Raw genomic sequence first — 13,374 nt, forward strand, 5'->3', positions numbered from 1 at the left:
TAGTGCACCTCCACGGTACCTAAGGTATCTGCATGCTAAATTTCAAATGTCTAACTTGAGTGGTTTAGATTTTTCATACAAAAGGTATTTCCCGCTAATTCCCGTTCCCGTGAGAATTTTGGGAATTCCTTTCTTAGTGCACCTCTACGGTACCTATGGTACCTGCATGCCAAATTTCAAACGTCTAACTTGAGTGGTTTAGATTTTTCATACAAAAGGATTTTCCCGCTAATTCCCGTTCCCGTGGGAATTTCGGGAATTCCTTTCTTAGTACACCTCTACGGTATCTAAGGTACCTGCATGACAAATTTCAAACATCTAACTTGAATGGTTTAGATTTTTCATACAAAAATATTTTTCCGCTAATTCCCGTTCCCGTGGGAATTTCGGGAATTCCTTTCTTAGTGCACCTCTACGTTATCTAAGGTACCTGCATGCCAAATTTCAAAAGTCTAACTTGAGTGGTTTAGATTTTTCATACAAAAGGATTTTCCCGCTAATTCCCGTTCCCGTGGGAATTTCGGGAATTCCTTTCTTAGTGCACCTCTACGTTATCTAAGGTACCTGCATGCCAAATTTCAAAAGTCTAACTTGAGTGGTTTAGGTTTTTCATACAAAAGGATTTCCCTTCACTACTCTGCTCCTATTGATTGTAGCGTGATGAAAAGTATACTATGACCTGTCCAGGAGTGTGAAGAATAATTGTACCAAGTTTCATTAAAATCCGTCCAGTAGTTTTTGTTTCTATAAGGAACATACAGACAGACAGACAGACAGACAGACAGACAGACAGACAAAAATTTTACTGATTGCATTTTTGGCATCAGTATCGATCACTTATCACCCCCTGATAGTTATTTTGAAAAAATATTTAATGTACAGAATTGACCTCTCTACAGATTTATTATAAGTATAGATTAAGACAGGCCAATTACATGCCTGAAGGTGTCTATCTGGGCTCGACCCTCGGCTCAGGGCGTCGTCTGAGAGGATTATATTTGAAAGAATCAATCGACAGGGAAAACTTCGAACGTACCGGTGGGGATTTTATCGGAATCCTGAAGTGTTGTCGCTATCTGTTTGGCCGCCTCTAGAGTAATCGGGTCGTCAGGATCGTATCATACGTTCTTCAGGCGTCAATATGTTTCAGTACCGTCCCTAAGCGGGATGTACTCGGAAGCCGTAACTTCCATCTTTGGGTGGTGCGAGGTAGAATTCGAGAAACGTTTAGAACATAATTTGAGCTAAATCGGGCAATGGTAGGGAGAGACGCGTCCGTAAACACGTGATAAACAGCAATCTATTTTGTAGCTGTACAAAAGACATCAACGCGTTCACCAGTAGAAAAGTGCTTGAGAAAAAGTCGAAAAGTACTATGTCCGTCCATATTACGTATTGCTCTCACTGTGCGTATCCACATATTGGAGCGTGTCTTCTCCACCTATATTCAAAAAATATAAATCAAATATTAAAAAGCGTTCGGATACATTGAAAAACCCAATTCATATTTTCCTGAACACAACGAATTTGCTCTATTAAAACATAATGCATGATTGTAAGTAAATAAGAAATGCTTGGTATTGCGGGCCTACATTCGAATTGTCGTTTGTTTACACGCGTCAATCGACACGTGCACTCGTATGTACACATGACGTGCGCGCGACCAGTAATCAGTTATCGGTGGCGAGAGTGATCGTGTATTATGTCACTGCAATTATTAAAAAAAATGTGGAGGAAGTGGCGGAAGCCGTGGGAGCCTGAAGAGTGGGGCGGCGATGTGCGCGGGCGCGGGGAGGGAGCGGTGCGCGCGCCGGCCGCCGCAGGGGCAGTCGCGCGCCGCACGCCGCCGCGCACGCACACGGCGTACAGTTCGCGCCTGCGCCGCGCCGCGATGAGTGACCAGTGAGCGAGCGCGTCGCGGAGTCAGCCTCGACACATGGAGTACCAGCACCCGCAAGCGATCGCCCCGCTGGGCCCGCCAGCACCGCCGCCGCAACTGCTGCCGCCGGCGCCGCCGCCGCCGCTGCCCTCGCTGCCGCAGCTACAACAGCACCACAACCAGGAAGACGACCGCTGGAGCCAGTACCACATATGGCGGCAACACGTCTTCGTCAACGGTCAGTCGCCGACCGCCGGTGGCAGGACGCGCGTGCACTTTCTCCGCGGGATCGCGCGGTCGCGACGCTGCCCGGACGCGGCCGCGAGAGCCGTGAAAAAAAGAGAAAGTGCGCGAGCGCAGCCCGATATCGGACGGAACTTTTTGGTTGATTGAGAGTTCTTTGTTTCGGCGATTTGGGCCTTTCACCCACAATCGAATCCTTCGCTATCAGGAATTGCTCTTGGGTTTACACAAGCACTCTCCTAAACAGAACCAGTAATCCTTTAAGCTATATATACCTATATATATATTCATATATCTATATTTCCATTGATAACTTGCATAAATTATTATAATTATGCTTAATACTCATTCTTAATATCGGAATTAAATCAATGCATATGGATCCGAATCATATATCAATCAAGGCCACATCGCATCGTACGCTATAGGTAGAAGTACCTACCTATATCGTGTAGGTAAATATAAGTGTTTAAATATCATTATATTCGCAATTTTATGTTTCTCGCCACTCGTAGTCAAATTATCTAGCCCCAGCAGCATATGTATAGGTATTATACGTATATACCCAAGTAAAGGTCCATGGCGGAACAAGACTTGCTACGGTTGCGGAGCATTGTGAGCAATATGGTCGTAATGTACAATTGGTCAATGGCTACTTTCACGGAGTTATGGGTAGGTGTAGGTGAAGACGCGCGGAAGACTCGGCCGCGAACCAATTAGGTCGGAAGTGAGGGAAGCCGTAGCGCGGTTACATCGATACCCGTGCTACACGCGGATGACCTGATAACTCCGCCGCCACTATGCCGCGCCGCTTGTAATCCGCGTGCATGTTTCAGCATTGTGTAAAATAAGCCACCATTGTAGGTATGCCGATATATTATCGCCATACATGTATTTATGCACACGGAATCTACATCTTCAAAGAATCTGAACCCTTGACACTCAAATTACCATAACGCATAACGCAATAGACATTTACGCCTCAAAATGCACATTGACAAGTTTTTTGATACTGATACAGAAGACTAAATATCAAAATACATTACAGGTATCATCTGTCTATTTGAGCAACCGAATATCGGACGCTTTCGTTCGTAAATCAGGAATAAAATGATTATAGACAGACGAATGTTGCACGTATTTTATTGATAAAGTCTGAAGCGTTTATATTTATGTGTATAGGTACCTACCTACCAGTTATAATAACATTAGCATTATAACGAAGGAGTTGACCCTACACCAAAACCATTGCTGGCCTCTACAGACTTGCTACTTCGCTTATGTGATGATAATTAATACCATTTCCTAGTTTATTCTATTTAAATTTTCTATGAAATACAATATTTAGTTAATAGATCATGAACAACAGACTTCTTTTGGAAGCCAGAATTTTTGATACTTGTATGAAATTAAAACACAGAACTGAAAGATAGTTCTTGTAGTATCCTGAATAAAGCCATTGAAACCCTACAAGTACAAGCAGGTAGTTACAACAAGGCTACAACGCTCCGTGCTGCTAATAATGTAGCTCAAAGAAACTTAAAATATGTTACAAAATTAAAATGTTCTTTATAGATAAAATATTTTTAACCACCAAAAGTTAATGTTAAATGTATTCAATAAAATGCTTTGAGTTTAATCAAAATGATTAATGCCAAGTCAAATTAGTCTCAAATTTGGTAGCATTATTCTTAAACGTATTTTCTGCCTCAAATAGGTACTAATTACAATAAGAAAAGCGAGCCAATAAAATAGTCTTAATACTTATCATTACACTTTATATCGAGCAGTATAAATTGATTAATGCCCTACTACAAAAACATTCAACATTAAATTAGTAATATTTATAGAAATAAAATGGTAGTCCGTGATATAGAGTAGATATGAACGTTTACCGCCTTACCTGACTTTTGTATTTACCTAACAATAATTTTAATCGTTATCAGAACAATGAAAAAATTACTTAATATGCGTATCTAGCTGTTCCTTGTTAATATTTTACATAACACTTATTTAATGTTACTTACTCTTTTTTAACATACTTAACAGAAATGCCACCGAATTTCCGACCTTTACAACTATAAATAAATCAATAACCACAAAATCCAAACGCAGCGTTTTCCTAAGAAAAATAAACATACTTATTTTCAAAATTACATTTTTTTGTAGATTATGAGAACATACATACATACATAAACTCACGCCCGTAATCCCTAATGGGGTGGGCAGAGCCTCAATTAATCAAAGACAACTTGCAGCCACTGTTGATACGAAGTCCAAAGATGGATATGATGAACCTTATGTAGATTATGAGAAACAAAAGAGAATTGTTAATATGCGAAATATTATATGCAGAAATTAAGAAGCTGCATTTAGTTTTTCTGTATTAAATCTCTGTAAAATAACTGAATCGACGCTAAAGTAAAGAGGTATAAAGTTGTCTGTGTGACATAAACATAATTATAAAATAGGTCATTCGAAAAAAAGTATCGCAAACGTACTTAGGCACCTAGAACGTTGCGAGTTTGTTACGTGAGCTAGAAAATAACTTCCGCGTCGTCTATCGATGGTACTTAGCACTGTAATCATTAAAATGCAGCGAAAAGCGTATATGTGCACTACGACGACAGAACTGAGTAGGTAATTGTAAAAAACTGTACTCGTATTTCTAAAACAATAATCGTAAAAACTTATTAGTATTTATGTTAGGTTTTCTGTTGTTTCGGCAAACGAGTTTGCTCAGTTCATTTTGTCTGCTATAACTATTTTTCAGCATGGAGGTAACACAAACTGAAAATTTGGATGTAAAATAATTAACTCAAAAATGGTTAAAACAAGACTTAGAAGATTAATGAGATAAGTGTACTTTGCAATCTTAGTTATCACTCATTTGGTCTGATCTTCAAGAAGCGTCATCAATGGTTGTTCTAGCAATCGGTCGAGAACAATGTGTTTTGTTATCACGGTGCGATCGCGTATATCGGCAGCCTCCGCAGAGGTCCGCGCATTTCACCGAGAGGCGAGAGGTCGCCTTTCTAATCGCCGCGGGAGATTCATTACGCCTATTATCACCTGTTACACTGCAATATTTCGGACAAAATGATTTGTATTTTGTAGGAGAAACTATCTATAGTGTACTATTGTCCATCGAATAACAGCTACAATGGAATTATGATTGTTTTTTTTATTGCGTTTTGTATTATTGTACAAGTATGCAACTGAAGCTGTCGGGAGTTGCTAAGCGGTCGTGTACATTTATCAGTACGGAGAGATATCGTTGTTATGGTGTGTAATCCTGAAGAGTGGTGCCGACCGCGCGCTTGCACGGTGACTCAGTGCTGAGAGGGTTCAGGGCGATTTACTCCATCAGATTACAGTGTCGGAGCTCTATTGAAGAGCAGTGTTTATAAACATCCAATGTGAACTTGGCATTGGTGGTATGTTGACATTATTACTACACGTGTGCTGTTATGTCATTGAGGAAATAAGGTCGCCACTTACGTGATGAGCCGTGGACGTAACGTTAAGTTAGCGTAACACATTCAATTTTTGGTGCATATTACTATTACAACAAAATAATTGAATTGAATAAACCTACAACCAGTTGCACTAAATTTCCATTCGCTTATGGGATTATCCATCCGGTTACTAGAGAAGTTGCAATAAAACTTTCAAAACCAAATAATATTACTTTTCCATGGCAGCAAGTAGGTACTACTAGCAAGTACATTCATCAAGAGATATTTGGATATATTACCGGTAAACCATTCTCGTGTATCGTGATTAAATTTGTACTTTCTTCTTCAGACATTATAGTTAATTAGTTTATTAAATTCTCCTGTTGCTATAGTCTATGTAACTCAGGGAATGGCATCGTTTCCGTATAACAATTTTGTTTTGAATTGAATAATATAGTATTCCTTACTTCTCGTGTTGGCTATTTTTACTTTACTTCCGATGCTCTAGTGATTGATTGAGGTGGCATTAACATCAATTCGGTATTCGATTTGAGTGTGAAGCAAAAATATATATTTTTAGTGGTAGAGCATAAGATTCAGTCAATTATGGGAAGCGTAACGCGCAATCAAAGCGACTTATCTCTTCTTCATTATATAATACTACTACATATACGAGTACATAGTTTATATATGTCGCATTACCGGACACAGGCCTCCCCTACATGATTTAATATTCTTATTTTTGACATTGTTATCAAGGACACTTGCATAGTAACCTAATTATGAGAAAGTAGCTACCTATTCTAAAATAAAAATAGCACGGCAATATGTTAGTGTTTCCGCGGAGGCTGCAGACATTGCCATCTCCTCTGAAGTTGCGAGTTTTTTATCAATTCGACTGGCCGCGCGGACTTTCACTTGGAATATTTGGGAAAAAGTGGCGACCTTTTCGCGACTTACTCTCCTCCCGCGCGCCGCCCCCGCTTCTGCCGCCGCTCTCGCACGTGCTTTCTTCCGCGTGCGCGTGGGCAAACCACTTTTACTTTTTAAACTTGACAATGCGCTCCGAAGATGATGAGATATTCTAAATCTAGCAAACGTCAAATCTCATCCCATTGTCATTCATTACTGCAGATAATTTAGTTTTATCAATTTTATTTTTAACGCGCAATTATCATTTTAAACTAATTGCTTTGTGATAATTATGGCATAAGAACGTACTGATATCGTATAGGTCAAGTTAATTCAGGAAGCATGTTTAACGATATATGTGAACGAGTTTATTTAATTCTTCATGAAACCAGGTTTCAAATAGAAAAATCTATCATGTGGATTTGACGTTTGACTAATTGCGTCTGTTAATATTTGGCTTTCAACATGATGAAAATTTATATATCTCAGTAAAGTCTTCCTATTTAGATTCAAGCTATGTAAGTAGCTTCATATTGATGCAAATAGCAAAGACAAGCATCAAATAGCCATTTGTCGGTGATGAAGGTAAAATAAAATAGTTGAATCAAGTATAATACACGCAAGTCCGAATAAAAACCAGTTTCAACGGAAAACCAGTTATTTTAGGCTCGTTGGTAACGGCTGCAGGCTCCAATCTTTATGCATTAACACTTGACATAACTAGACAGGCATTGGCCGTTTCTAACAACTAACATTGCAAGCACTTGAACCTGGAATTGCTCTGCAATTTATTAAAATGTATAGGTGTGTTATATTTTCCTTTACTAGCAATAGCAAACCCCACGATAGAAGAATGGGTGATATTCATTGACTATAAAGTCAATTATCATAATAGTAATGTAATCTGTGCATAATGTACACATGGAGGTGCGCGCGCTCAGTCTCTGCGACCGTCGGCTGCGGCGGCGGCGCGCGGCGAGAGTAAAAGTAATCTTCCGTCGAGTTTCCGCGTCCCCGCGCCCCGCGCGGCCACCTTCCGACTTTTACTTTTCCGCTGACGTGTATACGTACCTGTTGCCCCCGCGCCCCTTGCCCCCCTCGAAGCCACAGCTGATCCCGACTTCACACTAATGTTACAAATGCGAAAGTAACTCTGTCTATTGCCTTTGTACATAGGCTACTTTTCAGGAAAGGACTTTCCGCCATAATTAAACTCAAATTAAGTCGCAGGTAGAAAGCTAGTTAAGGGTGAAAGTGGATAGGGATTTATCCGAAACGTACGCGCCGGCAGAAATTTTAATTTTGTTTGGAATTATAATCACTATCATAGAACGGATAAGGTCAATTATTGATTTGTTAATTTGAAAAAATCTGTTTCATAATCAGAAGAATTCGGCGTGCAATGTCTCTGGATGACATCCAAACTATTCAATATAAACGAAACAAAAATCACCATTATCTGTTTTGTAATGGTGATTATAATTCCATATACTTACTTAAAACTGAATATTCTGACAGCGGCTACAATGCGGAAGAATCTTGGTCTGATTTTAGCTTAATTCATATCTTTATAGCTAACAATTTCCGATTATTCTGCACTCACCGATACAAGACTCCTTTTACTCTGGTAAAAAAGCACGCACGACATTGTGCATATTATATGGTAAATAAAAGAGGTATTTGTTAAGCTAATAGTTCTAGATATGTTATAAGCTGACGTCTTTTTTAAGTTTGGAAATCGTGTAGTTTTTCGTGAGTTTATTGCTATTTTCTGTAAACGTACCTTTCCTTTTTGAGTAAGTACTTCCTCCATTTAATAAAATGGATAAATAGAGGAAATGGAAGAATGGTGAAATAATTGTAATATAACAACAACTTACAAATGTTAAAAAGCCAATTCAAAATAGGTTCTATCTTTGTATTACATAGGTAGTGATTTGTGATTATTTTTTGATAATTTGCTATTTCGTTGAAATGATTGCAAATAATAAGAAGGAATTTGATTTTATTTGTATCTACCTATATTTCCAATAATATTATAAAAGTACTGTTGATTAGACATTGTATTTGTGAAATTATTAAATTATTGTTACTGTTACTTAGAAGTTATACAATTATTATCTTATGATAAAAATGTAAATATCAGACAGAAAAAAAGTAAAACGACTCGAAGTTCAAAGAACTGTTACAGCCTTTGGTAGACTAATCAACAAAGTAGGCAAAAAATAAAGTCTCACAAAAGACGTCATAAAGAGACATATATTGTGATAAAAGTTTTACATCATACATGATTCCGTTGCGCCTGCGGTTCCGTTGCGTGACTGACGCAGTTTACTTACTGACACTTGTTGGCTGCACTTAGTGCGGCACCCTGCTTCACTTCCTTGCCTCGGATGTACCACAAATCACCATGTTAACTAAACCACATTACAATTAGGTCAATAATTAAAAACACTGGGTGATTTTATCATAAGATCATAGATGAAGTACTCACATATAGTTACAGGAATTAATTTGTTTAATTTTAGTTAATTCAAAAGAAATTGAGAACTTAAGGAAGCCGAATGTAGGTCATATCGAGGACGAATTTAAGAAGTGTTTTGTATCATAAAGGTGCCATTTGGTTACGACTTTCTCGTTCGCTTTCGCTCAATTCACACGTTTACGAAAATGATCGCGCGTCGCCGGAAAACGTCGACTTTCTCCATTGCGCAACAGAAGCAGCCACTTCCCGCTCCGCTACCCGCGCCCGCGCACCGCCTCACACCCCTCGCCCCGCTCCCGCGCCCCCAGCGGCACTCCTCACCTATATTTTCCGAGTAGGAAGCAATGTTGTTACGCAACATCAGCTTTCCACCGGCGTCGGCGCAGCATTCCAATCGCGACATAGCCATACGCAAACACCATTAGCGCGTACATAATATCCTTGATTGGTTTCGAGATGTTTATATTGATAAGCACAGCAAGATGTGCATGTAAAAGGAACCTTTGTCTGTTGACAATATATACTTTTGGGCTCTTTTGAGTCACGTTACCATTAGTCAGCAGGAGTGCAATCACTCTCGTTGCTGTGGATGTACTTAAATATGTAAATGTGCGAAAATAAAATAGAAATGGCAAACTTTTTTTGCGGCTGCGTGCTGATACCTAATGCGTCTATTGTAATTATATGTGGCAGGTTAACGAGGAGAGTAATTCGGGAGGCGTCACTTTCTATCGTCCGCTACAGAAAGTGAGAGTGGTCGCGCTCGCGTCAGAGCGCCATCGACTTAGCCATGTGATTCAGACACTTTCTCTGCACCGTGTAGGTCAGGTTGCCGAATTTTATTGTCTGCATGGTTTGATTACGACGAACATTTTCATAGTAAGCTGAAGAATGTATTGTTTCAACTATCGTCCGTGTGTGATTTGTAGGAACAATAAAACGACGAGATAGTCATCGCCCTGTATATTTTACCGATATCAATTATCCTGAAAGTAAAACCAGTAAGTTATGCAAAACGTTTCCTGATTGATAAATATGAATATAGGTACATATTTTAGTACAGGCATAAAGTGGTTTAGTATTCTACAAGTTGAACAGCTGGATAATCGATTGTGCATAGTTTTGTAATGTCGTCATCGACGCGGCGGACTTTCTCCGGGCCCGATGAAAGTGAGAGCGCGCCGAGTGGCCTCCGGAAGAACAGCAAGCTGCTCCATGTGATCTTTTTGATATTGCTCTCTTTGGAGTTGTAATAAAATATAAAATCTATCAAAGTCCCCCAAGCGTTATCCCGTTTTTACAGGGTCCATTTTTAAAAAACTACAATAATACTATTATTTTTAATTTTAAATCCTAAATATATATATTTATTTTTAAATCTTACAAGTTGCTAGAATTAGTAAACACTGAAATAGTTTGCGGTAAATTCAAGTCAGATATGTTAAAAACAATAAGAATTAGGAATAGGTACCTATATCTGTCACATTTTGTATGTTATGTAACTAATGATTGTAAATACTTAGTAGTAAGTATACGTATAAATTCTTAAACAACTACTAATCAACTTATGTCAAGACATTCACAATTCAGCATTTTTCCATGTAAACTTGAAAAATAGTAGTTTTACATAATTGCTTGCCCTAAATAGCTGTCATAAAGCTTTAAAAAGAGGTCATAGGTAGACACAGGTTACATTTTCCACATTGCGCAACGGAGGGTTGTGGAGAGGGCGCGAGCGTGCGTGAGCGCAGCGCGCGGCGGGCGGAACGGCGAGGAAAGCGTGGCGCGCACGTAACGTCGGCAAGTGGGTTACTTCCCGCTTCCTGCCCCCCCGCGCGCGCCCCTCGCTGGTTTTTCACGAGGAAGCGCCCGCGCACCGCGCGATCGATCGCGTGCGACTCCCACGTTATTGTGTCATCAGATCCCGCCGTCTTTCGCGTTACGTGCGAGATTCATATTCTCGGAACTGTGAAGATTAGTTGCAGCATGCAATTCTGACGCGTAACGAGTCCACATTCATTAAAGAATGTTCAGATGACATCCTCATACCTACCATGCTACGTCCTTATTTTTTTTAAACATAAAATATGGTTTGACGAATGGCATTTGGAAGACCGCTAATCTTATTCTAAGTACCGGCCGACATTAACTTTCGGAACCATCCAAACGCAGAGAGAAAGCGAAAGTGATGGAGTCGTAGGCATGTAAGGTCTGTTTTGTTACGTACCTACGATGAGTATTAAAATTTGAGTAGTCGAGAGTAATCGTTAGTTGTAATGACAGAGTGGCGAATAGAAATAACATAAGATTGGTGTCTGAGATATACCTACTTCAATATAATTTAAGAGCCGCGAATTAAAATGACACGCGAGTAATGTTGCTCGCCTTGGATGGACAGCTAGCGTCATCGTACCACGGCACCCTTCGAGGACATCTTTCTATCATAGATTACCGGTATTTGTGATACCTACTAAAAACTACGATTTGATATCTATTATAATGTAACGTTAACAGCTTCCGTGGTCTAGTGGTTAGAGCATTAGGCTCACGATCTGGAGGTCCGGGTTCGATTTCCGATGGGGACATTGTCGAAATCACTTTGTGAGACTGTCCTTTGTTTGGTAAGGACTTTACAGGCTTGAATCACCTGATTGTCTGACAAAAATAGATTCCGTGTTTAAGAGGGCACGTTAAGCCGTTGGTCCCGGCTATTAGCTGTAAAAATACCTCCACCAGTGGGGCCGCGGTTGATTGAGGGGAGGCCTGTCCCCAGCAGTGGGACGTATATAGGCTATTTATTTATGTATAATGTAACGTTATGTGCTGACACTATATTCCTGTGACTTTATATTGGTAGGTATATTATATTATCAAATGATAATATATCAGTAGCTATAATATCATTCCCTGTAGAATTTCTCTGTGCAAGAGAGGATCGGTGACTGGGCAGGTGAGCCGGCGTGCAGCCTCATCACGCGGATGATCGGTAGCACCATCGCCCCGCGCCCCCCGCGCCGCCCCGCGCGCAACGTGACAACCCCTCGCTAACCTACACCCCAGCCCCTTCACAACTCGAGAAAAGCACCTACTTACCTGCCACCCGTCAAAACACGTGCCAATTTTCCGATTAGCCCAAATCATACGTTACTGTCGTCACCAATTCACGGACAATACGTGTGCTTATATGAGTTTCCACTGACCAACATACTGTGCTATTAAATGTTATGTATAAACTTAAACACATTACGACAACATTAACGTTTAACCATTTCGTTTCGCAGATATATTTTTTATAACGTCATAATAACGCCTTTATATGTATACTGAATACTGCTTACAGCTGTTCTAATCAAAACATAATTTAGAATTCATTTTAGTGACGTTCATTAATTTTGTTAAATTCGGTTGAATGGCATAACTAAATATTTAAATTCACACAGTTCAGTAAATACGCCAGTGAAAGTAAAACTGAGGAACCCAATAATTAGTTACGATTTATTGACTATTGATTACCTTTACCTTTAATCTGAATTACGAAAGTACAAAAAATAACCGTTTCTTTTTGCTTTACTCTTTATAATAAAGAAGAAATATTATGTAATCCAATATATTTTTTTCACACTGCGGAGGATTTCACCTACAGCGGACGTTATGAACGATATACTAACAACAATTTAGGACACGGAACAAAATATGAAATATATGTTATCGGGTCACATTCTTAGACAAAAAGTTTATTAAATACATTCTTTTCAACGGAACTTGAAAGGATATAGGTAATAAGTACAAATCCTAATCTACTCACAGTTTCAAATCTCCTTTCTGTCGTCTTTTTACTCGTTTACCTACATCCGTATACCTATTGGACCTGTAAAAATATGCTAACTTATTCAAAATTATTAACTTATTATGCATGTAAAATTCAACGCCCATTAGTATTCACAGGACTTCTAACGGATTATAAATTTATAACAGAAAAGTGTTTAACAAACTTTCTTTTCCTACATTTATATAGTTTTATAATAATACAGCTCTTGCGACGGTATCTGTATTTCAATATCGCGATAATACCTATGCGCTGTCGCTGTGCGAGTGTATAACATTATAATATCAGTTGGATTTCTAAACTGTAAAATTATAAAAATAATTGAATAACATCATTCTCCTGTCTCGGGATAATACTGACAACAACCCATGCTGCCTGATCTAGTGTCCCGTGTTTAGTGTTCGTCGGAAGAGTGTAGATCAGCTCTAATTGGCTCTGACTTGTAGGGAGCATGGATCTTGAGTGAACTTGCACCGCCACGGTTGGAGATGACAGTTAGTGCGGGTTCGCTTGAAGCAGGCACGTGGGTGTTGTTGTCGAGTGTTAGTCCGCGGCTCGCCAATGACGGGCT

The 13,374-nt window shown here is 39.4% G+C and overlaps 1 protein-coding gene across 5 annotated transcripts in view; it reads left to right on the plus strand.

Moving 5' to 3' along the window:
• Positions 1-13,374, plus strand: part of LOC126380475 (hepatic leukemia factor) — a 111,812-nt gene that overhangs the window by 86,282 nt on the left and 12,156 nt on the right. The gene's annotated exons all lie outside the window — the stretch shown is intronic.

The sequence above is a fragment of the Pectinophora gossypiella genome, chromosome Z (genome assembly GCF_024362695.1).
Source record: "Pectinophora gossypiella chromosome Z, ilPecGoss1.1, whole genome shotgun sequence".
In the NCBI taxonomy this organism is placed as follows: domain Eukaryota; kingdom Metazoa; phylum Arthropoda; class Insecta; order Lepidoptera; family Gelechiidae; genus Pectinophora; species Pectinophora gossypiella.